We start from the raw sequence: 26,401 nt of genomic DNA on the forward strand, positions 1-26,401 counted from the left end.
AAAGTTGTGCAGATTCATTGTTATTTTTAAACATGGATGAAATAGCATACTTTCTTTTCATTTTTTTGGCACAAAAAATAATGATTAAAACCCCAGGAATGATTGAAAAGGCAAACAATCTGCTTAGAATGAAGTGATCAGAGACTGAATTTTAAAAGCTAAAAAGGCTGGTGTACAGAGATTTTCTGTGGTCAAGGATTGTCAAGAAGACGGAGTATGGTTTTTGTAGACTACATAAAAAGTAAACTGTACTTTTTAATCAACGTTGTACCACCGTTTTTTTTAAGGATCCCAAAAATGATTAAGTATACTGTTTGAAAGATAAATATTTAAATTACAATCAGTTTTGTAAACAGCTTGACCATATAATTAATGTACCATTCCCCCACAAAACACACTTGGAATGGCTGTAAATACCTAGAAAATCTTCACAATGGCTTGCACATTTAAGTTCATTCAGAGGTACAAATGCAGGCTGTGTGAAACATGACATTGTTTTTGGTCCACAGCTATTTCCTCTCGGCCTCATTAGATGGTTAACCAGTAACCAGTCAGGTACAAGTGCCCTGGAAGCCAATACCAAACAAGGGCCTCGGAGGTCTTCAATTCCACCTGTGAAGTGTAAGGCAAATTAATTTAGTTATTTTTACAAAACTGACAGCCTCACTCGCTTCATACGCTCTCTTCCGTCTGCAAAAAAGAAAGAAAAGAAAATAAAAGTGGAAGGGGGGTGGTGGTGGTGGTGGGGGGTTCGATTGTTGTTCCTATTCAATTCACCACATAACAGTATCTGACATGCATGACAGTAACTGCTTGCTAATTATGGCACAAATTTGCAGTGCGAGGTTGTTGTGTCACCGGGTCCCCAGAACAATCCAGTGATTGTTGTGTGAGAAGATTGGGCAGACAGGGCTGGGCAGTTTCCCTCCAATTATCCCCATTTACTGTTACTGCTTCAAGCTGCTCCACTGGCATGAAAAAAAAGAAATCTGAACGTGCCCCACTTCTAGGGCCTGGGAGCTCAGTGAGTGAACTCTGAGGAACTCTCAGCTTTGTTTACAGAACATACCGTACACTTTAAGATGTGATATAAAGTGCTCTTGGGCTAATGAGCTGAGACACCACCTTCCTCGAGTCAAATGAGGGAAGAAAAAGGATCATTTTTAATTGAGTTAATGAGCACAGATAGAGAATATGCCATCATAACTGCCCTTCCTTTTGGGTTCTTCCCCATATTTGTGAGCGTTTTGCGAGAGTGTTCATAGCTGTGTATGTCCTTCTATACATAGGTGCATTGTAGACAGACTTAAATTATTCACCGTAAATAAATGATTGACAAATATTTATTTGTTGATATAACGTAAGGCATTTGAAGTATGCATGTATTAAATGTATTTGCTTATTTAGTGCTCAGTCATAAAATCATTCTTGTTGACCCCAGGACTCATTTAAAAGAGAATGCACTGTGTTTCGGATGAATGTAAAAGCACTTCCAAGTTAACTGTAAGATACACAAATCATTTATGAATTCATTCATTCAACAAACCATCATAAAGTACTGTACTGCATTGTAAACAATACTTAAAGTGTGTCATTGATGCTCTGGAAGGATGTGAAGCATATCCTTACTGGAACTGGAGTCATAATGTGAAATTAAAAACAAATTGAACATATAGATACAATCAAGGATTTTGATGCAATAATTGTGATCCATTTGGTAATTGACTCTGCAATAGTTATAATTTACCACACTAAGCTTTAAAACAATTCCTGAATTGAATTTGATGTATGTGTGATGTATATGATTTAATGTATGTGTTCATTTAGATTTTTATGTTTATTTTAAATTGAATCAGATGCAACCAGATACAGAATTCCTTCTTGTGTTACATATATACAGGTTTCATATTGTCATTCTGTGAAAGAAATGCGATGAATTGTCTCACGTTACTGATGAGTCACAAGTTTGTTTTCTGGTCCTAATGAGCCATTTCTAGCTGGGATTCGGGGTAAAAAGTGCCTCTGGAAAAGCCTGCCTGATTTTCCATTTATGTAATCAAAATAAATGAAATCACCTGTTATCGTATGGCTGAGATATAAAATTTAAAGTAGAAATTAACTGGCAATAAATGAAGACCCATACATACATTTCACTTATCACTTTTGAGGTTCTAAGGGTCTCGAACCTGATGAATGAATAATCCAAGCTGCAGGATTGTTTGTAAAATAAAGGTAAAACAGTTGGGTGAAAAACTGATTTTTTTTTCAAACATACGCATTCTTTATTTTAGGAAATATTATTTTAATGTTATACTCTAGTGCTGTCATTGAGAATCTGAACAATACAATAGGTCTCCAACTGAACATGATCTCTGTGTGATATATCGGAGTGCAATTTCGTGCCTCCCATTATGATTTCTGGAGGTGTGTGAGCTCTCTGAAGAAGAAGACAAAGAAATCGCCTTTAGTCACAGGGAACTTATTCTCTGTAGGCGAAGGAGACCACATCCCCATAGTCAACCATGTCTTACCACAATCCTTAAGGGGAGGAGTGTTGATCATTTCTTTAGATCTTCTAAGCAGCAGCATTAGCGTGAATTATTAACAGATAAACATCCTTATTTAAATTTCTCCAGAGAGAAAATTGCACTGGATGAACCTAGGTAATGATGTTCTTTGTATTTTATACTTCAGCCACAGAGTAGCTTGTATGCTGAAATGCTGGATATTGTAATGAATGTTTTATGTATCTTCTATTTCTACACAAACTAATTTAGTGAAGGCTGAGCACTCAGGCCTAGTGTGAAGCATAGAGACAATAGGGATTGAATACAATAGAGCTAACCAGTGGCTTTTGTCTCTGCTTGGATATTCCCACCTGTCACCGTATTTTAGCCGTCTGGCTCTTGCAGAGATCAACTATGGGTTCCCGGGGCTGCGTTTATCAATTACATTGTTAGCCGGGCTTCACAAAAACACACAGCAAGCAGACTTCTTTTTCAGAGGTGAGGGGATGGGAAGGGTTTGTATTTCCTTGAGAGATCTAAGTCACAGCACGGGCTGGCCTATTTAGGCGGATTTCAGAACAATCACAAACCTTAAAACCCCTAAAGTACTCCCACTGAGTTCTAAGTAACAGGGTGACTTGATCATTCAACCATGTGACATTTTATAGAGAGTGGAAAATCTTAACAGACGGCAGACATGTTCTCTGGAATTATGACTGAGTTCATTAAAAAAAAAAACACAGTATTTTAACTCTTCAAATGGTTGATGTGAGGAGTTTGCTTTGTTTCACCCAATTATCAGTATGTTTCATCAAATTAACTTAAAAGATCTGAGTCTTCATTTATGACTAATTCTGATGTTATTACCATAGCGCTGCACAAAAAGTTCTTTCTGTTTGAAAAATATTAAACTGAACTGAACTTTCTTTCACAGATAAGACACCAGTAATGTTCTGCCTTGTATCAAAAGAAGGACAGTTCCCACAATAAAGAATGACATTTCCCACAGACAGCTTGGAGCACTGAAACCCACATACTGAAGATAACAGCAGTTTTGATTTTAGAAATGCAGAACTTATCTAAATAGTCTCCATTTATATCTGCAGGCATTTCATTCATCCAAATTTTTTTGTCTGTCCTCAAAAAACTATTTTTCTCAGCACAGCAATATCAACAAATATGCCTGAAAACAATGGTGCTATTTTTTTTTTCTTTCTGGCACAAAGCAAATATAAACAACCTTATACAACAGAGGATTTCAGTTACATTTTCAGTTTGTTGTTTTACCTCTTAGATTATAGATTTATTTTGAGATTATAGGCCAATCTCTTCAGGTACGCACATGCCACCATATATGAATGTGATGTTTTAAAATACTTGGGGCTCGAGGGTTTGGTAAAACAGAGCATGTTTTGCAACCCCTATTCAATTGTGAGGACTTGTGGAGTTATTTATTTTAAAGCTGAAAACAAAGTTATTTATCTTTTAATCCATATACGTGTTTTTATTACTGGCTAATCACTGTTTATTTATGTATATAGTCTAAGGTACGTAGGAGGAAGAACTAAACATATACCTATAGATGTCACAATACGCCACTCGTACTAATCTTTTTGCTGATGTCTGATAAAACAGTCTTTGCCAAGAAATAAACACATGCTTGATATAATTTGACTTATTACCAGATTTGAGGGCTCTGCTACTGACAGATTCTATCATTTGCATTTAGACAAAAAACATAAAATGAAATGTGACATTTCACCCACAAACAGCAAAAGTAAAATGCCTAACAACACGTGATGTTTGAGATAGTCATGTTTCTGAGTCTACCTGTCTGCATTTCAGTGATCCATTCAAAAGTGGTATTGGGAAGTGTTTTGTGAGTGTTCAACGGTTCTCAGGTAGTTGACACACTGGTATTGAAATGAGCATTGTCTACCCTACAGACATAGCACAGCACTCTACACATTCAAAATAGCCCTCGCTTAATTACTCCAGGCCTAAGAGTCAACATTTCACACGATTTGAAAAGCTTTTAACACCTGTGTGGCAGGTAGTCTAATTAGGTTGCCATCTTCTTTCACCTCCTTGAAGTAGACCACTGTGTCACCTCGCTCCCCATTCCCAAATACCTAGGATACCACTTGCTCAAGGAAACACAAATCTTTCTCCTTTCCACACATTTCAGTTGATCTGAATCTGTAAGCAACTAAAGATCTGGTACTGTCTAAACTGTTAGCAAGTTGAACAATCCAGATATTGTCACGGTCCACTAATTTTCCACTGCCAGTAGAGTAGAACAAGGGAAAGTTGAGGTGATAACATTCATGACTGTCTGTTAGTGTTATTATAATTATAATTATTATAAAAATAAAAAAACATTTAAGCAACATGTTATATGATAGAAGAAAAAGAGACTGATACAGAAAAACAATAAATATTAAAAATTAGTAGTATATTGTGATAACTGAAGAGATTATTTGGTCTTGCTTGAGTAATAATATTTTCTGTTGTTTTTTGTTGGTAGTTTGCTGAAAACAAGCTTCCTTATCTGGATAACTCATCACCTTTGCCTATCAGCTCCTTATTTTAGCCTTAACTCATTCTTTAATACTGCTTTACCCATCTGCTAGCAGTTGTCCTAGATGAACAGATGTCATATATGCACGCCAGTCTTCTTTCAGCACTATTGTTCACGCATGGCTTCCTTCAGATGTACGCACTGTATCTGGCGTATGGTATATCTCTTGAGACTAAGAGGGCACTTCCAAAGTTTATTTTTTTCTAAGCATATCATCATTAATCTGAGGGCAGTGTCTGAAAAAATGTGATTTCCATCATCTAAGTCTCAATTTATGATTCATAAGTATAATGTTAAAACAAAAACTTAGGTAGGAGAGAACAATTACAAATAATCATAGCACCTGGAGCCAGTATTACAAAATATGTCTTATATTTTTCATTTTTTAACTATGTATTTGAAGCAGTTATGTGTTTGTTTTTGGGTTTTTTCTGAAAGAGAACCTACTCATTAGAGGCTGTTTCAAAATGGTTTCCATAAATTAAATGATACAGCACAATTAGACCTATACATTAAAATTAATACTACCTCAGTAATTGTTTTAATTTAATTTAACAGAGAGAACAATCTCTGTTGAAAGTTTCAGTTTTGATCCTAACTAAGAAATAAGTGAGTTGTGAAAATATATCTACATAACGTACATGTTTCAGGGCAATAAAATATTAGTTTGTAGGTATTCATCTCTTCATATTTACATGTTTAATATTTAACATGTAGTATGACTACATAGTTTTCATTCTTCCCAATGTATAGAAAATATATAAAATGAGTTTAAGTTAAGGAAAAAATATCAACATTAAGTGACAATAACTACAAGCACCAATTATGTTTATTTTTGATATTTTGTACCACCATTTTCCTTGTCTTTTCCCATATAAATTGGCTTCACAATTCCGTATGGCTATATCATTCAAAAAGCAGACGAGCAATGTTTCCTTTAAGGAGATCTTATCCACTTGATAAGATTGTTGACTCGACTGAAACAAAATGGTAAATGTGGGATCTGCAGCACAATGTCCCTGTTCAGCTTAGACCAGACTAAAATAGTCCGGATTAAAGAGTAAGATAACATAAAAGAGGACGTTTTAAACTTAAAATTGAATGTAAATGACCCCAGTGGACATTTCAAGATTTTTTTTTCTGTGAAGTTCTTTTTTTTTTTTTTTTTTTTAATTAAAGTAAATGCTTTTAAAAATTAACATTCTGAATCAATGTGATCTTGATAACTGCTGGACTGGGTTCCACAAAAAGGTTATTGTCTACTTTAATTGAGCTCACCCAATTGTGACCAAAGAAACTGCCGCATGGTCTGTGCAATATGCCCAACTCCACTGGTGCCAGTTCCACTGCTGTCATCACCTTATTGTCTTGAGAATTATGGGTAATTACTGTTGGCAGTACTGCGTCCATTCAACTATTATAACAAAGACTAAACATTCATCTTTTGATTAGTGAAGTGGTGTAGCTTTACTTCCCCACTACCTGTATCAAAAAAGCAGACGCTTCCAAGGTAGAAATGAGATGATGTAACTGTACTTCTCTGTACTTCATGTGAACAAGCCTTAAATATTTAATTTATAGTGTTACCACTGACAAGAGCCTTGTTAGACACCTTGAATACATCACTCATGGTAAGTAAGACTTTAAACAACTTAACTTTCGAGTTAAGAGTTTTGAGAAGATATTCAAGATTGAATCATCTTACATATAGAAAATAGCTTTTGTGTTTTTGCTTTTTCTCTATGTGGAAGCAATATAATCTAGTAGCAGGTGGGACTGCAATACGGTCTGCATCTGTGTGTTTTGAACATTAAAGGTCTTTTTCACATGCTCTGCACATTATACACATATGTCTATTTGACAGACCCAATGCTCAGAGATATTGAAGATGATGGTTTTTAAAACTAGCAGGACCTTATACTATTCATGTTCTCAAACTTCAAGACAAAATGTTTTTATGTCCTGAGATTCTTTTTGTTGTTTGCTTGTTGTTGTTTTTGTTGTTTTTACACTTGTTTGAATACCATGCACGGTCACTGTTCAGCTGGTAAAATAAGTAAACCTCTGCTGCCAGTGCTTCAGCCCCGACGGACACAACAAAGTGAGATAAGTGAGAGAGTGTCTGAAGGAGGCACGAGAAATTAAAACATCACCTAATTAACTAATAGTTAGTTAGCAGTAGTTAATCATTACAGCAAATTAACGAGAGTTAACAATTGCAATATATGTTTAATAATTACAAAGAAGAGCTATTTTCCCACCATCTTGATGAGTGATTGAACACCATTAGTTACCCATGATTGGTAGAGCCTTATTCTTCAGTTATTTCACTATAGTTCATCAGTAAATCATGGTTTTAGGCCTTCTGAAGAACACAGAACTGTTTGGCCCTTAAGCTTATAATTTTGTGTTGGTGGTACTTCTTATGTTTGCTCTTTCACTCTTCCTGTCTGTAATTTTAGACAAAACCTAAAACTAGTACTGCATAACAGTTCCTTAGCCATATGTTTTTTGTTCTCAGAGGCACAAAATACCCAGACCCTGCATTATACAGTTTACAAATTCAGAAAATGCTAATTTGAAAGAAAACTGAACCTCACCCAATTGCAAGGAATTAATTTTAATGCATATGTTCATTCTTTCTTGAATGAACCAAGTCTTATATTAATTAAACAGGTTTGCTTGTTTGCATTTATTCCTCTCCTGTGATTTTGATTTAATTATACAGTTCGGTATAGAAAACCATTGTAAGGCATTAAAAAAAAAGTTTACATGTCCAAGCTGTTGTTGAAAGGACCAGTTGTGACCCCAAGATTAAATGCCATCTGGAGTTGAAAGTACATCTCCAAATGGGAACGTGACTTTGCATTTGTATCCTCTTTTACTTTCTGGGTTAGTTTGTATAATTGGGGATACACTTGGACTGTTATAAAGTGCTGGAGTGAAACAAAGAGACTAAAAAGAAAAACTCCTTAACTCCTCAGCCAGGGTTGAAGTAGCTTTTATTATATGTTTACACAGCTCAGTGGGAGCTGCTATTTCTCTCTTGCACAGACACACACATACACACACTGAGCCATGCACAGACACAGAGAGACTCAGGTGGCTCATTGGACTTTTTCCTGGCCAATCAGTATTCTGTATTCCCCTGCATCAGCTGCTCATGGCTCGATATGAAAAAGGGGGCTTATTTCACAATAATCCCTCACACATCCTCATGTGTTCATGCTTTATACTAGGGTGCGAAAAGATAACTCCACCATGTTCAGAGGATCTTATTCTGATATAGCTATATGTTTGTATATTTATAACTACACTGCAAAAACACAATGTTGTGCATTAAAAACAAAAAAAAGTGCTTAGTATTTCCTCCTTTGGTTTCAATTTCTACATTCAAATGTTTTTCTGTAATTCTGTTGTAGACCTAGTGGTTTGCATCATGTTAAAATGGGATGCTTTTCTTATTCTTTATTTTGTATGTTTTATGAAGGACAGCAATACGTTTTGTCTTTGTACATCATCATGTAGAGAAACACGTGCACCAGACAAGATTAGTTTGCCCTGAGAACAGATTTGTTTGGGTTGACAACTTTAAAACCATGCACATTTTCAGCTATTTATTTCTAGTGTATTTTACAGGCAGAAAACAGACTGAAATTCTGCAACTGAACATTTTACATAGTTTTGTGTTGCTGATATTACAAACACATTCCATTTATGTATGTATGGATAAATGTATGGAAGAGTGGATGTAGGTAATCATTAATTTATGAATTAATAAATTAATGAATGAGCATGCAGGGCCTCCTGTGTGGGATTATTACAGAGGACGTTCTGTGGGAGCAGGTTTAATTAAAAAAGACCAAGTACTCCTGTAATTAAGTGATTTATGCTGCACTTTTGCAATTTTTCCACCTCAATTTCCAGTAACATCTTTAACTGTAAAGTGCTTTAAATGAAAGACTATAATGAAAATCTGCTCCTTGTTTAAGTATAACTATTCAAACAGAGAGAGAGAGAACTCAGCTACCACTAAATAACTAAATGGTTCCATGTGTTTGTGTGTCTTTTCAATTTTTATATATATATATATATATATATTTCTATTTTTTTTTTTTTTTTACTGTGCCCCGCTGTTTCTTCCCATTGCTAAATAGACTATAAAGCAGTGCCTGGACAAGGGAGTGACTTAACTAGATGCACCACTGAAAAAAAAAAAAACAGGTTTCATCATTCATCGCTCTCACACTCCGGCTGCCTTGCACTTCAGGTTTGCAGATGTTCCCCCTTTAATGATTTTTTAGCAGTTAACTTAATAGTTGTTTATGGCTGTGAAATGCAGGAATGTGAGCATGAGGAGAAGGGAAGGGATGGAGTGGAAGGGGAGGGTTCTCAGTGGAGGACGGCAGGCCCCCGGGACGGCCGCAGAGACTGGGAACCCTGGTGCGCTTCAAATGAGCACGATTCCGTGTGGTGAAGCAACGCCACAGCTCCTGCATGTGCAGAGCATACCCGTCAGGCCCTGGAACTGAACCGCCTCGCTCAGATCTAAAATAGTCCCACATTAATTACTGGAGACAGAAACTTGGTAAGCCTCAACTCATGTGGCAACTGGAACATGTTTAAAGATATCAGGTCATCAAAGATCTCTGTGGACAAAGCTTTTAAAATAGTGTTATTGTTTTTTTTTAATCTATTGTTTAATTAAAACAAACTCATACATATACATTCATACTTAAATAAACAAATACCTTAATACATATACAAAGCACCCTCCCTTATATTACACACGTGTTTAGATTTCAAAGAGTTCGTTATTATGTCTCTATTGTGTGAATAATTCAATTTAATTTATTCTGCCATAGATTTTATATACAACTATAGCATACTTTCAGGACTTGCTTACTGTGAATGAAGTTTAATTGGGAAATGCTGATTGTCATATTTGTTTTTATAGCTTGCTATTAGAGCTAAACAAATGCTTCACTGAAACTTTCACATTGTTCTTATGTTATTTTGTTCATTTAACTTTTCCTCTTTTCATCAAACTACACATTGCAATTGTAATTGTAGTAATTGTGTATTTTTAAACACAAACGATAGCATATTTAGAAATGATTTCTGTCTTAGCAATAAGACAAACAAACAAATAAACAACACCTATTTTTGTGCTGAAACTGATGTTGAAATCTATAATAACTGTTCTGTTAGTGCTGTTGTAAGGATGTGGTATGCTCTAAGATCCCTAAACCACCACCTTTTTCATTAAGTCCATGTACATGCTAAGAAAGCATGATGACTATCATCTGCTATGTGTGCTATGTATTAACCAGTTTTTCACCAGCACTATTTTCATGGCACTCTTTAAACAATATATGAGAAGCTAACATACAAAGCTACATCTAAAAGTATTAAATTAACCAATTATTAAAAAAAAAAAGTCAAAGGCATTCCTGAGGTGAATTAGCTTTAGGTATTTAAGTGAATCGTTAATCTTAATGCACTGCATTTGTTTCGGAAGTGGTTTGTAAAGGAGAAAGAATTGGCAACAAATGTTTCAGCATGACAACAACAGGACCATCTTTTCTTGATTGAAAAACACAGTTGTGTTGCTTTTTCAAGAATCGGCTCACATGCTTTATGACTGTGCATGTTTCCCCTTCTAATTCTATGGATAGGAAAATATCTGTGCTCGTACTGCAGTGTGATGACCTGCATATAAAAGGGCATTTTGCAAAACTGAATTAGTCACAGGCGTGCGAGAGCATGCCAGTCGAGGGGACTGGAGCTCGGCAGTGTACAGTTGGTAATGGTGCTAACGCAAACCTCCTGTTAGGACCAAATACCAAAAGGGGCCATTGGAGGGTTCAATCTGCCCCTTATAGAGCATCATATAGGATTTTCTGAATGGTTTTCTGCATTTCATCAATGTAAGTCTGTAGCAGTCTGTGCAGCCTACAGATGTCTGTGGGACTTCACCAAATAACTAGAGCAAAGTTTATTTCTGGAGCAAACATTTCAATTACGCATGTGAATTAAAGGACACGAATACTGATATATGACCATGGTTGTGTGGATCTGAAATAAAAATTCCTGTCTGAATATAGAATGTGTCAGGACTTTTAAACTATGTATAAACATGTAACATTTTGGTTTACCAACAAAACTGGTGGCATTGAAATGAGCTAAGAGCTATAGGCCATGTGAAACAATCTTTATTCCGTTTGGAAATTGATTATTTCAAATTTCCCATCATGTCTCTTTGAAAGCATTTTGGATTGTTTTTTTCTGGCAGAGACATGTAGCTATATTGTGTTCTCACGTGAAGCTTCAAATTTACTATTTGTTTCTCTCAGAAATAAACAAAATAACAGTAGTTTCAGATTATTTTTCAGAATATGTCCATGAATATCCTTGTACAGTGGTACAAATTTAATCAGTTCAAAGAAGAGAAACTGGGTTGATTCCTGAAATTAAATTATTGTCCTACATCTGACAGGCTAAAAGGAACTGAATCTCTTTAGTCTACAACAGAGATGATTACAGGGGGACCTAATGGTTGGAATAACAAGAAGAGACCAAGAACAGTGGTTTAGACTATAAACAAGGGGTGTGTGGCCTCATAGCAAGAGTGAAGAAATTAGCATAGCAATGGGCTGGAAGATTAGCAAGAAGACTTTTTACTTTGTACCAAGGAAATGCTGGACTGGATCACAAAATAGAAAAACTGAAACAAACAACAAATAGTGACGTCCTTATGGATTTTGTTAAGATAAAAAGTTGCAGCAGCCTCTCAACTGTGACTGTGAAAATTGCAACCACACATTCTTATTTAAGTGGTTGGGAGAGCTTTATCCAAAATAGTATGTTATGTCCTGATACTTGGACATATTGCAGTTCCTCTACATGATTGATCCATAAATATCTTGCTAGATAGATAGTGAAAACACTGTATCTGTGGTTTGTTCTTATCTGCCACTGAAATCAAAGCTACTGTTTGATCTCTGAGTTGACGAGTCAACAATTAATCAGTCTTTGATGCAGCAAAGGTAATAACAAACAAAACAAAAATAATAATTGTGTCTCTCATGTTAAGTAAATAATACTCTTCATATGTAAAGCAGATGACACAAAATGTACTTACCAGAACAAGGCACATATATTTGACTGTTACTATTAGTTTCTAATGTATCAGAGAAGAACCAACAAAACTAACAAAATATTAACAAAATAACAAAAAACTGAATTTTGATTGGAATTAATAACTAACTAACTAAATAAAGTAAATTACTACATAAATAAACTGTTAAAATATGTGAAAAGTTATTTTGAGAAAATACAATTGTTTGCTAATGTCAAAGAGTTATGTTTCCTAATTTGGAGACAGACTATAACACCAGCAGACCACAAATTCTTTATTATGTTAAGAAATCTGAGCTTTTTTCTTCACTGTTCTTCTGTGGTATAATGCAGAATGGTGCCAGACAAAGCATACACTGTGACTTGTTTTATAATAGGTCTTCACAACATTTCTAAGGCACACCGCAAGATTAACATCACAAACATGAAAATATGTATTTAATTACCCACTGGTGACAAGCAAATGCATTCATACATGGATACTGTGCACAAATGCAAACACTTTTTCCATTCTGCTTTATTGGTGGCTACATTAGCCAAATAGGCCCATTTCGAGAGTTCAGTTTGTTCGTTTTTTCGTGTTTTTTGTAATTGAACACATTCACAGTTTGGTTCTCTTTACTCTCTTTTACATGAACTGTTAGGATCCCATCCAGGGGTAATATGCAGCTAACAGCTGATCTGTAGTACTGTTGACTGGGGTCAGTTTGTACAAATTGCATCACACTAATTATTACCAGCATATTAACTGTAACTTTATTATAACTGCAAAAACAATTAAAACATGATTTTAAATATTACTTTGCATTCCAGTAATCCTTTATAAGATGGTTACTTCCTGTTAATAAAGCAGTTCAACAACTTTGATAAACATTCCTGACTTGTTTTATGGATTGGTTACTTCTTTAGTTTCTATGTAAATTCAAAAACCTTTTCTTATCTCACATTTTGCTTGGGTTCCCTGCCCCTGTGCTTTTGTAGTCCCATCTCACAACGGTTGCGGTACTGTTTCAGAATACAAATAATATGTTTGTTTTTACACACAGCTGGGAACACAGTCCCTATAGGTGCATTTGTCTCCAGTAAGCCAAGTCTGTCTTTGAACAAGAACTGAAATGACACAAAGACTGAGACAGGGCTGGTGGTGCTCAGGTTCGGTTTCTTCAATATTTTCAGAGTGCGAGAGGTAGTAAGAGAAAGCCGCTGTCTATGGGAGAGGGACTGTGTGTTAATAAGTGCACCGTGAAGGATCCAGCAGGGAAATTTAATAAAAGGAAAACAAATGTGGAGAAAGAGAAGGTTAGCAATACAGCAAAGCAGAGACAGATGTAGCAGTAAATACGCACCCACAGGCAGAAACCAGATTACCGCCTTTTAGTGGTACTGTCTACAGCTGTACTGCTCATTAAGCTGGACAGAGATGACAGCTAGACAAAGGCAAGGGAGCATGCACCCTCCAGACTAGCGAGGGCCCAGGGGGTTGGGGGGGATTCTTAATTACAAGTTTTGCATTAACTTATTACATTAGCTTTAGCAGAAACAGCAAGAACAAGAGAGGCCTTGCAGGTGATTGTTTAGATAACCACCAGCAAGACATGCTGGCAAACAACAAGGAACCACCTCCCAACCCCCCCTCCACACACACACACACACACACAAATCCAGTGTTCCTCCCCTGTCCTATTCCAAGTGCTTTTAAATAGTTGCAAGTCTTTGACAGCTTGGTATTGAATTTTTAATTATAAAACACAGAAATTTGCATTTGATCACTAGGTTCAGTACACACGTATTGTGTTGCTGAAGGGAGACAGAATATTTTAAAGCACACACGCCTACCTCTTCCTCATTCTTCCCCTAACACCCTCCACACAGCAGTTAAGACGGTGGCAGAGTCTAATTCAGAATACTTAATGGTTTCCTCAGGAAAGATACAGCCCTCAAAGGTAACCATAAACTAATTGTGGGTTTGGAATACTTGGAGGCACAAAGGAATCTAAATTAAACTAGACCGACTCCCAAGTACAGATCCTAAAAATAGCACGTCCTCCATAGTGCTCCAGATTGATGTGTCACAGACTATATCTATTAGCGTTCCTTTTATGCACCATAAAGAAACGCATGCGATTGATTTATTAATATAATAAGGGGGCCGCTAATGTTTTCTGTAAGCTATTTGTTTTGTGTAATCAGTGTGGTGAATTCACCATGCACTGGAAAACAGTAGGTTTTACATTTTCATTCTGTCTTTCTTTTCTTGGGAGAGGACACGGGAGATGAAAGAGTTTCTTGACAAGCTTGTTGCACTTTTATTGATATATTCCCTGTTTAGCCCCGAGTGCTTAACATCCTTCTCTAGTGTCCCAACTTCTGTGTATGGTATACAACACTCTGTGTTGTATATACTTCAGTTCATGTTTTGAAAATAATGTACACTCACCTAAAGGATTATTAGGAAGACCATACTAATACTGTGTTTGACCCCCTTTCGCCTTCAGAACTGCCCTAATTCTACGTGGCATTGATTCAACAAGGTGCTGAAAGCATTCTTTAGAAATGTTGGCCCATATTGATAGGATAGCATCTTGCAGTTGATGGAGATTTGTGGGATGCACATCCAGGGCACGAAGCTCCCGTTCCACCACATCCCAAAGATGCTCTATTGGGTTGAGATCTGGTGACTGTGGGGGCCAGTTTAGTACAGTGAACTCATTGTCATGTTCAAGAAACCAATTTGAAATGATTCGACCTTTGTGACATGGTGCATTATCCTGCTGGAAGTAGCCATCAGAGGATGGGTACATGGTGGTCATAAAGGGATGGACATGGTCAGAAACAATGCTCAGGTAGGCCGTGGCATTTAAACGATGCCCAATTGGCACTAAGGGGCCTAAAGTGTGCCAAGAAAACATCCCCCACACCATTACACCACCACCACCAGCCTGCACAGTGGTAACAAGGCATGATGGATCCATGTTCTCATTCTGTTTACGCCAAATTCTGACTCTACCATCTGAATGTCTCAACAGAAATCGAGACTCATCAGACCAGGCAACATTTTTCCAGTCTTCAACGGTCCAATTTAGGTGAGCTTGTGCAAATTGTATCTTCTTTTTCCTATTTGTAGTGGAGATGAGTGGTACCCGGTGGGGTCTTCTGCTGTTGTAGCCCATCCGCCTCAAGGCTGTACGTGTTGTGGCTTCACAAATGCTTTGCTGCATACCTCGGTTGTAACGAGTGGTTATTTCAGTCAAAGTTGCTCTTCTATCAGCTTGAATCAGTCGGCCCATTCTCCTCTGACCTCTAGCATCAACAAGGCATTTTCGCCCACAGGACTGCCGCATACTGGATGTTTTTCCCTTTTCACACCATTCTTTGTAAACCCTAGAAATGGTTGTGCGTGAAAATCCCAGTAACTGAGCAGATTGTGAAATACTCAGACCGGCCCGTCTGGCACCAACAACCATGCCACGCTCAAAATTGCTTAAATCACCTTTCTTTCCCATTCAGACATTCAGTTTGGAGTCCAGGAGATTGTCTTGACCAGGACCACACCCCTAAATGCATTGAAGCAACTGCCATGTGATTGGTTGGTTAGATAATTGCATTAATGAGAAATTGAACAGGTGTTCCTAATAATCCTTTAGGTGAGTGTATGTATGTGTATTTTGTAGACAGTTATCAAAACCATCTTTGTAGATGCCCTTTTGTGTGGGCTCCTACTTACCACTAATCAGATATTACTGTTGCCCCATCTTTCACCTCTAACTTCCAGAATGTTCCTATTTGTCCCTTCGCCTCACCTGTCTGTTTTTATTGTCTAAGATTGCAAATGAAAACTGCAAGTCTGCATGTGGAATCCTTTACTGTGTTCAGAGACCCTGCGCCAATCTTCACACCACAAGTAGAGGCTTATTAATTAGTGGTGAAGCATGATCTTAGCTCAAGTTATGGCTCAGTTTTCCTTCTGTTGTTTTTGAATACTCAAGATTTCAGTGAAGGTTTTGATGATTCTGTTTTTGTTTTTTTAAACAGGCATTGGCCAAAGAATATGAATTTGATTAAAGCAGGGGTCCCAACCAGTGGACAGGGGTCCAGATTTGCAACATAGTGTACTTTTAGTCAGACCAAACATGCATCTGCCAATACAATGACATTCATTTTGTGACTGGCGTATGAGATAAGTGGACATTTGCTGAATAGTGTCAGAAATCCCTGGATTAAGATGCTCTATGTTTTATATATTTGTCATGTATAGGTGTCCAAGTGCCATATACACTAAGTCAGAGACCTTGAACAGTAAAACTCTGAATTAACAGAATTACATTTTTCGGTAACACTTTATATCATGGTGTCGTTAATAAATGATAGGTAAATAGTTTATAAAACACTTAGACACCATTAATAGGTCCATTTATAAATGATCAATAAACCTTTATAAGATATGATTGATCATTTATAATAAAAAAGGAAACAATAGTGTTTTGGGGTCTGCCAAATAAAATCTTTATTATAAATGATAGTTCATATATTATAAAGGTTTATCGATTATTTATACATGGAATTATTAATGGTGCCTAACTGTTTTATAGACTATTTACCAGTCCTTTATTAATGACACATTAATGACACCATGATATAAAGTGTCATTAAATGTGTATATCCTAGATGCAAAGAAAAAAGGAACCATTAGGATGCTGCTCTGAGAATTGAATCCATTTGCTAATATGCACATTTGGAATGTATCATTGTTCAAGTATTGGAAGGTGTCTCACGTGAAAGGTGATCCTTCCTTTCCAGTAACCTTTTCAGTTGCAACTACTATGGGTGTTAATGTGAGGCAAGCACAATCATTTCTTCACCCTTTCTGGGGAAAAAAAAAAATTTAGTTAAAGAAATCAATCGTACATCAAGCCAAAATGTAGAAGGAATATCCATTCCTATTAATCCTACTCAGCTAAAGAACTCAATGTTTTGATGTGGTATTTGTGATCATCCAGTGCTCTTTCACAGCTCTTGTGAGACAGTGATCCTCTTTTCATTTTGTTTTAAACTTAAATTACAATCCTTTAAATGTAACACGGTAATCCTTTTATTAAACCCAGAAAAGGCCATAAGCAGAACACTGATTTCTGTGCTGCTCCTACTTAGAGCTTTCTATTTGTTTGTTTCCTTTTGTTTTTATTCTTTATTCCAGCCGCTTAAGATGTGATTTTCGGCTCAAGTTACAATGGGAGCTTTTGTGGATATAAAGTGCTCCGACTGACATTTTCTGCCTCCCTTTTCAAGCTCATTGTGTTGCACTGCGAACACAAGTGGAAGGCAGTGGGAGAAATTGACCGAGTCTCTCTGTGCGCAGAAGGGAGAAACAAAGAAAAAGGTTTCTGGTTACAGAAAGACTTAAAGCTCTGGCTAGACAGTCATGAAAGTCTGAATTGGAGCTTCGGCAGAGGAAGGATCATGTTATCTGATTGAATATGACTGTGTGCTCTTGTGAGGTGATGAGTCTTTTGCAGAGCCCTGGAAGAATGGGGTCATCACGTGACACCGGCAATTTTCATACCTGCTTCATTCGTAATGGTGGTGTGCGTTTAGGAATACACAACGGATGACTTCTCCCATCAAAACAGCACAAAGGGCGGATAAGCATAAGCACAGGGTGGGCCAAAAGGAAAAATACGGGAGGCGGGGGCTGAAATAATACTGAGTTTCTTTGTTTCAGGTTGGAAACGTGTAGGATGCACCATTGGAAATTAAATATCAAAGATATAGGATGGCACAAAAAATAACACCCACCACTTTGCTACTTTTGATGTTATGTTCCATGCCATTCACTCACTTTCATAGAATTCTGGTTCCCAATATACCAGTAGGCCTATTATTAAATGAATTGTTGTGTTTGTAATATTAAACCATGGAGGAGCAATTATACATCTGTGGACACTGAGACATCGAAGAATAGGTTTTTCGCTCCTCCATGCCTAATGGTTTAGTTTGACATTTTGTATTAATTATCATTATATTCTGTTACTCTGTGAAGTGCTCTGTGGTAACCTTACAAATGGCATTATACCAAATAAAAACGGATGGATTGATTTTTCCATAGTGCAGTAATATTGGTAGTATTAACTCTTGATTGTACATGGAAAACTATATTAAGACTTTTATGTTATATTCTGCATACAACATCATGCCAGAAATCAGGCGAATGCTTTAATGTGTAGTGTAAATGGCTCTCAACTCCTCCTAACTGTATCTATGGGAGATGAATTAGAAACAGATGGGCTGCCGTGACAGGACTGTGACTGTAGGACACACCATTAAATACAGGAAGGTAGAAGAAATGTAGAAAATGGGAGGAATGGGATTATGGCAGATTACTGGGAAAAAGGAAAAACCAACAGGATGTGGAAAGCCACTTTCATCTGACAGTAAGACGAAATAGCTGTTGATGATGGCATTGGCTCCATACAATGTCACACAAGATGCTGGATTGGGTGTATCGGGGCTACGAAAATTGATCCGTAAATCTGAGGGTAATTCCTTTGTAGTCTACAAAACTTGCCACACATGGTCAAAGGACTACTTACTCTTGCACCAGATAGAGTACACAGTATATTTAGTTTCCCTGTCTTCCTGTTTTTTCGTGGTAACTGCAAACCTGAACATCAGTGCTGTCAAAAGAAGCTTGTGAGTCTTTTTTAACCAAATCCTAAAGCTAAACTGTCATCAACACTATACAAATAAAATCACAAAGTGGTCCAATCAGCAGGGTAGGCTGACAACACATGGTTTACTTTAGAGATGGAAGTATATATAAATGTATACAAATTGTTAATAAAAGTTTATTTATTTTTTTGAATATTAACATGTTTGACAATTTAATTTGCCTGTGTGCCACATTAGGTCAGTTTGTCAAGAAAGATGACCTTTGTCTTTTCATCAGATGTTGAAGTTGGCAACATTACTAATAATAATTACTTGACTCATATAAAAAAATCAAACATGCTTATTAATGTGAAGTCTTGTGAAAGTACTGAGCAGTTGTGTAAGCTGGATGATTAACATTACAATGACCTTGACATAAATGTGATTCATGGGATACAGAGCAAAAGTGTCGTGGTTAAAAGAAAAGAAAAATGTTGGGAAAAAAGTGTAATACAGTAAAAAAGTGCAGCGTCATCTTTGGCCCCTATAGTATAGTCAAATATTATTTTACTTCTACAACACTGAATCCTACTCATAAAAATGTTTCAGCTGTGCCTAACACTTTCTGTAGATACTTATAATATATTAATCTTCCTCCAAAATGGATTGGGTTCACACTGTTCTTGCTGTAGTATTTGAATGCAGACACATCAAAGGCAGATAAAAGTTGTGAGAAATCAGCTGTTTGCTTTTGTTTTTGTTTATTTAGTTTTGACATTCATGGGTTCACTGTTTTTCAATTGTCTTGGGGATTATGTTGTCTGTGTTTCACTTGAAGTATGTGCAATGTTTTACAAAAAAACACAAACAAACCAAACAAACAAAAAAGAGAAACGGGGCAGTGGGTCACATTTTGAACAGGAAGACATATAAACTCCAACTCAAACATTGCATCCCAGAAGCGCTTGTATTATATCAGAGCATTTAAATGAAACAAGTGTACTAGGCCTTAAAAGACAAACTGGCAATTAACTTGATATACACCACACTTGGCTGAATAGTTTAGTGCTGTTATCATTAGTTTTCTCAGGCCCACATACATCCTGAGTTCTGTGCGTTTGGCCTTTAAATGATCTTACTGAGCAACCAGCTGATTGTTAGCATGATTTTCAAAAGACACACAAGTAGACATTCTTCACAAAAATATTTTTAAAGCCTTTTTTATGTAAGCAAATTTTGTAAGCTGCAGAAAGTTGAGAAATGACACGTTATAAAAACCTTTTGAAAGGAATGCATTATTAGTAGTTATCTTGCATCCATCTTAATAATGTGGCCCTTTTGAAAATCACACTGTTAATATTTTGTTCTCTGGTTTATTACATTATCTTACAATTGTGGCCTCTATCGTGGGCAGCAGACAACACCCCCACTTTAGCAGTATAGCGTTAAGCCGTGCACCGTCACCCCTGGTTGATTTATCTCTTCCTGGCTACCACCTCTTGACAAGCGCAATGTGACTTCTGATCATTTCAGGAGATTACATCTGTCTCCTAAACTCCCTCATCAGAGACAATAATCTGCTGGGAAAGAAACAATAGGTGACAAAGGTTCTCTGAGTCTATGATTCTGTCTTCAGAGAACATTTAACTTTCTGTTTTGTCTTGCCTGACATTAGAATCAGGGCTACATTGCACACTTCTGTCATGTGACTGAACCAAAAAAAATAATAATCGTATCCTCCTTAGATGAATTGCAGAAAGTTTTTTTCCATTTGTTTTTACAAGTTGGTCTACCATACACACCAGAGTGCACGGTTTGCAATGGATGTTTACAAGAGAAGAAACAAACAATTAAAACTAAAACAATAATAAGGATGACATAGCATACAGCCTGCAATGGTCATAAAAACCGTATGTTTATCATATCCTCTTCTTCCCAGGATTGAAGTGGTTGGAGACAATGAAGTTCGACAAAAGTGCTCAACATCCTCAAATCGACCCCTCAAAAGTTGTCCCCCAATGTTACAAACTCCCAACCAGTTGTGACAGTTGCAGACTGAAAATTAATTAATTTAAAGTGACCAGAGGAAGTATGCCTGACAGTGAGCCGATTAGACTGCTCTTACCAGCCTGCCCCCCATGATGGAGATTTTCATATCCTTTTAGCAGAGGCATCCATGCTTGTATTTTGCATGCCTTGTTTTTTTTTCCAGGTTTTTATACTGAATAGTAAGACAAGTCTATTAATTAAAAAAGTACCATGGGACCTTTTTAGCTGATAAAATAGATTGAGTTACAAAAATAAACATTTTGTGGGATTTGAAAAGAGTACCATGACAGTTGTTAAATTTGTGCAGTAAACGGTTCAGCTATCTTCACTCCAGCATACTTGAGGTTGCCAGAGGCCTGACAGCAGCCTTAACTATACCAGGCCTTCCTGTTCCTGACAGTGTGTGCTCTGTAGGGACTGTTTGAAGATAACAGGGAAGGAAATAATGAAACTATATAGCACTGAGCTGGCCCAATAAAAAGGACAACTTCAAGCTGTTTCCTTGTTTTGGCGTTATCTCTGGACTAAATTAAACAGATTCAGTTACTACCAATAAAAGCTTTGTTCTTTGAGCGCCTTTTAATTGCAAATTGCAGTGATGCGTCTGGCCCCTACCACCACCACCAACCCCACAAAAAACAGAGAAACACAATTAAAATGACTATGTACGTAATATTGCCATTTGCTGTTTTTTATGCTCAGTCTCGATGTAACTGAACTCTAACCCTGTTGAATGCTCAAAATTATTTTACAGAAAAATATAAAATGATTAATTTTAACTACCACTCCACGATGATAAGGATATGAGAATCACTGAAGCCATTTTGAAAGTGTATTCTTTTGAATAGAAGAAACTTGGTAATAAATGTAAGAAGCTAAGCACCATGTAGGTGTTCACAGACCAATGTAAAGATGTGGTTTGAATTTGTATTTTTGCCTTGGGTGCAGCTAAGAGTTCATCCAGTAAAAACTCTATATAGTTCAGGATGAGTCCTCTCCAGACTGTCCACTCACCTAAGGGCTAAGAGTTACTTCAGCAAAACTAGCACAGTGTGCCCAGGTTGAGTCAGCAGGGCCCTCCTGTTAGCACCAGATCTCTGAGATCTTAATTCTGGAGGTGCCAAGTCACATCAAACATATGGCGTGGAGGATTGGGAAAACAAATGATTATTTCTAGAATATGAGAAAAAAAAAAACATTTGTAACCATAATTGTTTAGTTAAAACAACTGAGAGACCGCTTAATTGACTGCATTTCCATGCAAGGCATTATTACAAACATGGATTTGTATTTATACATTTAAGATGAATACACTGTGGCTGCACAGCTAGACTGTCCTGAAGTTAATTGACTGCAGAGTTGTCTTCAGGGTGTGGTCAAAATGGCTGATTGTCTAGCGTGAGAATGCAGTGGCATGACGTGATCTCATTGGTAATTCAGTCAGCTGGTCAGACACCTGGGGGGCATCGCTGGTTCTCTTGAAAGTCAAAACAAGGCCTGGAAGAGAGTTATTGCTTTGGTGTAGTGTTCAGTTAAGTTCTGGTTTCAATGTGGTTTGTGTTTTGGCCTCAGTTAGTTGTGGGGTGTTTCCTGTTGAGTACAAAGTCATTGCACAAATTTGTTTGTAGTTTGTTCTTTTGTTCTCCTTTAAAGGGCCAGCATACCATTTTGATTTAATTTAAAACGAGGTCTTCCTCACACCCAAACCCTTGCTTCGGGACTCTCCCCGATGCCCATGTGGTCATGCCTGCCACACACAGTGATCGATTGTTGTGTGTTTAGAGTATGTAGCAGAACAGTAGAGTAGAAAAGAGTCTCCCAACACACCCATCATTCCTGTTTCACTCCCATCTGTACCTCTATAATCAATAAAGGGCTTCTGCGAGTGAGACGACATATGGGTTGAATGTAGTTAATTGCTGGATATACAAACTATTGAAAATGTTGATGTGTTATGGCATGTAGTGGGGAGTGGAATAAATTAAATGAACCATTCTGTGGAATATGTGATTCACTGGGACATCTTCAGGAAGCAGCTGGATGACGATCAAGCTCCTGGAGATTATCAGATTTAGTTTGATTTTATTTGTTTATTTTTGTGGGGGGCAGATGTAATACCAAGGTGCATGACAAACTGTTTATCATAGGTCATTGTCCAGCAATTAGACAGTCCAGAGCCTTCATAGACTGACATATGATGATTGTGATTAAAAGGAATAGTAATTTTAAATATATGACAAATTAACTGAAGAAATACATACCATGTGAAAAATGCAAATACAGAATTATAATTTTCATAAAATATAGACCCATGTTACCTAACAAACAGCACTAATTCAGCCTGATCTGTGGTGTCCTGTCAGATGATCGTCTGTTACCCAGGCATTAGAGGAATTTTTGGGTGATTCGTGTAGCGAAGTCTGCACTTGACAAGCACATGTGACCAAAAGCTAAATATTGCTCGTTCCATCCTACTGTTCTGTGCATCAGAAATCAGAATTCAAGCCCTGAAGGGAAAAAAAGTCAATACATTCTGACAAAGACATTTTATAGGATGTGCACCTTTAATTTTTTGATTTACATGCTTTGATGTAGGATCTAATAAAAACATAAGAGAGAATATACACAGATTTGAGAACGTTAATAAAGTAATATTCATAAAGCCACTGTTAAGAGAACAAAAATATTAGGTAATTTAGGTATTTCTGAAAGGATCCCTGAGTAGTCAGCTTCAGGAAAGTCACTGGGAATTTTGAAAATTTGGCTTTGAAGTCAGTCAGCTAATAGTAGACTCATAAAACATTGTAGAACATTAGAACATAGTTTCTGATATCTTAAGGTAAGTGTAATATATAACGGCAGTGCCTTATTAAAGCAGCTGTATATAATACACTACTGCAATTACATGACAGAGCTTTTTGAGTGATGTCAGCCTCTGGCAACTGCTCCCTAACTTAGAACATTTCTATGGGAAAACGCCAAAACACTATAGGATTAATCTAGTGGAAATACTGTAATGCAGAAGGTCTTAGATTTAGTTATTTTATAAGCCCTATTTTCTTTGTGAAGGTCAAAACAAAAGATCCACCTAAAATCAATAGCAATCAAAGCCTTTTTATTTTTCTGCCAGTCTGAAGATATAGCATACCAGTGGCTGCAAACACTACTGCACATCTGGCTTAGGGGACAGACTAGCCTTTCAGTCTTTCCTCTCTGTTAAGACTCACACTCTGGGGAACAGAACCTGTGACCTCACTGTCTGAACTAACTGGCTGAAGTTGAGAGTTAATCCTTGAACTCCAAGGATAATCCCTTTTACAAGGTTTTGCCTGTATCCAAAAGGGAGGTGTTCTGCTCAGCATATGTCTTAAAGGCTTGATATCAAACCAAGTATCACAACCTAACTGATTGATGTTTTCGTGTTCACTGCGATGTGGGCAACGGGCCCAGTCCTTGACAAGAAAAAGGCATTCTCTTATGCAAAAACAGGCAGGTTTCTGCTGTCATTGTCTAAGAGTCAGTTATCCACCAAATGATCAAGTTTTTCACTGTTGACTACAGCCAAGAGAATTATTGTCTGATGCCATGTTTTTAAATTAAAGCCAACCAGGTGTTGTGAATATTCCTTGGAAAGCCAGATTTAATTAAAAAATCAGGCTAGCCAGAGCAGTTATTCTACTCATGATACTCTAATGATAAAGAAAGAGAATAAGTGTTCAGATCTTTGTGATTTCAGCTCCCTATTTGTTTTATTCATTTATTTATTTTGGTTGTCCTGCCTGTGTGGCATTTTGTAACTCTACAGAGGACCCCACACTACCTCTTTATTTCTAAACAGACCAGCATTTGTGCAGTATTAATGTAGCTCAATAGCTTTACAGCAAGCTGCAGCATACAGCACTGATGTTGGACCTAAAGTGTGCCTTTCATTTTGTAGAATTTGCTGTATTCCATTTTCCATGTGTTTCAGTGATGATAAACAACATTTTTTTAAATGTGTTTCTTTAGAAGACAGTGAAGGTTACTAGCCTTTAGGAACTGTATGTTTACCAGACTTTAGCATTATGGAAAATTCCCAGCTTAACAACCCCATCTTACACACACTCATAATTGATCACTAGCATCTGTATGAGCCGGCCTGGTAATTACAGTCATCTGGCATTCAGTGGTACTTTTTATAGGTCATTTACTTGAAGAAACCAAAACAATATAATATGTTTTTTGCCACTTTTGCATGAGGTCGTTTAAACCATTTAGACTATCTGCAGCCTTGCAAGGGATGTTAAGAGTGGAGGAGGAAGCAAGTCTACAATTTCAAAATTCAGTTTGTCACCAAAGCTGTACCTACCACTAGGAGGGGGGGGGGTGTAATTATTAACCTGGCAAAAAGCAGAACATGTATCCAGTTACATTTCATAGCAGCCATTGGAGAACCATGGCTTCATGCAGTAGCAGATCCCTTGACAAAAACCTGGTGTCTACCCCATAATGTGGCCCAGGGCAAACTGGTTTTAATCAGCAAGACCCTTAGCTGAAATGCACAGAGAGTTGATTCTCAGTGGTGGCACACAACTAGAAATGAATAGGTCCTCATTTGGCCTGCATTTACATCTGAATTTAGAACCATTTTTGTTCTTTTGAATTTATATTTCCACATATGTACTGCTGTTCATAATCATATGATTGTCTTTGTATACGGTTTCATTTTTTTGGCTTCAAAAGGTAAAGTATTATTGCTGTAGTCTGACCACTGACAGTCTGAGACACACTACTCCAGTTGACAGACATGTTAGTAAGCCTGAGCATGTTATTATGTTTGTTTAATACCGAAGAATTCAATTTCAACTGGCGGCTCCCTATGCCCTTATTAATGAATTCACACAATAGGTTTAATACTGGGTCCAAGAGACAAATGCAGAATAGCTGCAAACATTTGTGAACCTAAGCTGCATTACTCATCACTAAAGTGCTGTTGAAGGGGATGGAAGATTGAGGGAAATCTTAAATACCTCAGTGAAAAACTAAAAAGATATATAGAAACTTTGCAAAATATAGTCTCTGCTGTATTACTTTTCTCAGCTGCCTTTTTTTACTTTCTGCACATGCTGAACTATAATCTTTGCTAGGTTCTAGGCTCTCTTCAAACCCTGCAATCTTCCTCCACCATAATTATGTACATCAGTCTGAGAAGGCTTTAAATCACTCAGGGGTGGTTTGGCTATTTAATAAAGTGCAGGAGCAGCTCCATTAGCCCGGTTTGAAGACTAAATTATAACTGTAGTGTTGTTTTGCTGAATCGTTTTTTGAAATTTCTCAGCATCTTGTTTTATTTCCGTAGCCCTATGAGTGAATCACTTTTCTGCTGCCCTTATAAAGAATTCCGGGATTATTTCCAGTTCATAATTACCATCTGCAAGTAAAACAAACAAATGGAAGTCTATTACCAATCTGTATGGTTTTTGCAGTAAGCCTATATTCT

The sequence above is a fragment of the Amia ocellicauda genome, chromosome 2, assembly GCF_036373705.1.
Source record: "Amia ocellicauda isolate fAmiCal2 chromosome 2, fAmiCal2.hap1, whole genome shotgun sequence".
Classification (NCBI taxonomy): Eukaryota; Metazoa; Chordata; class Actinopteri; order Amiiformes; family Amiidae; genus Amia; species Amia ocellicauda.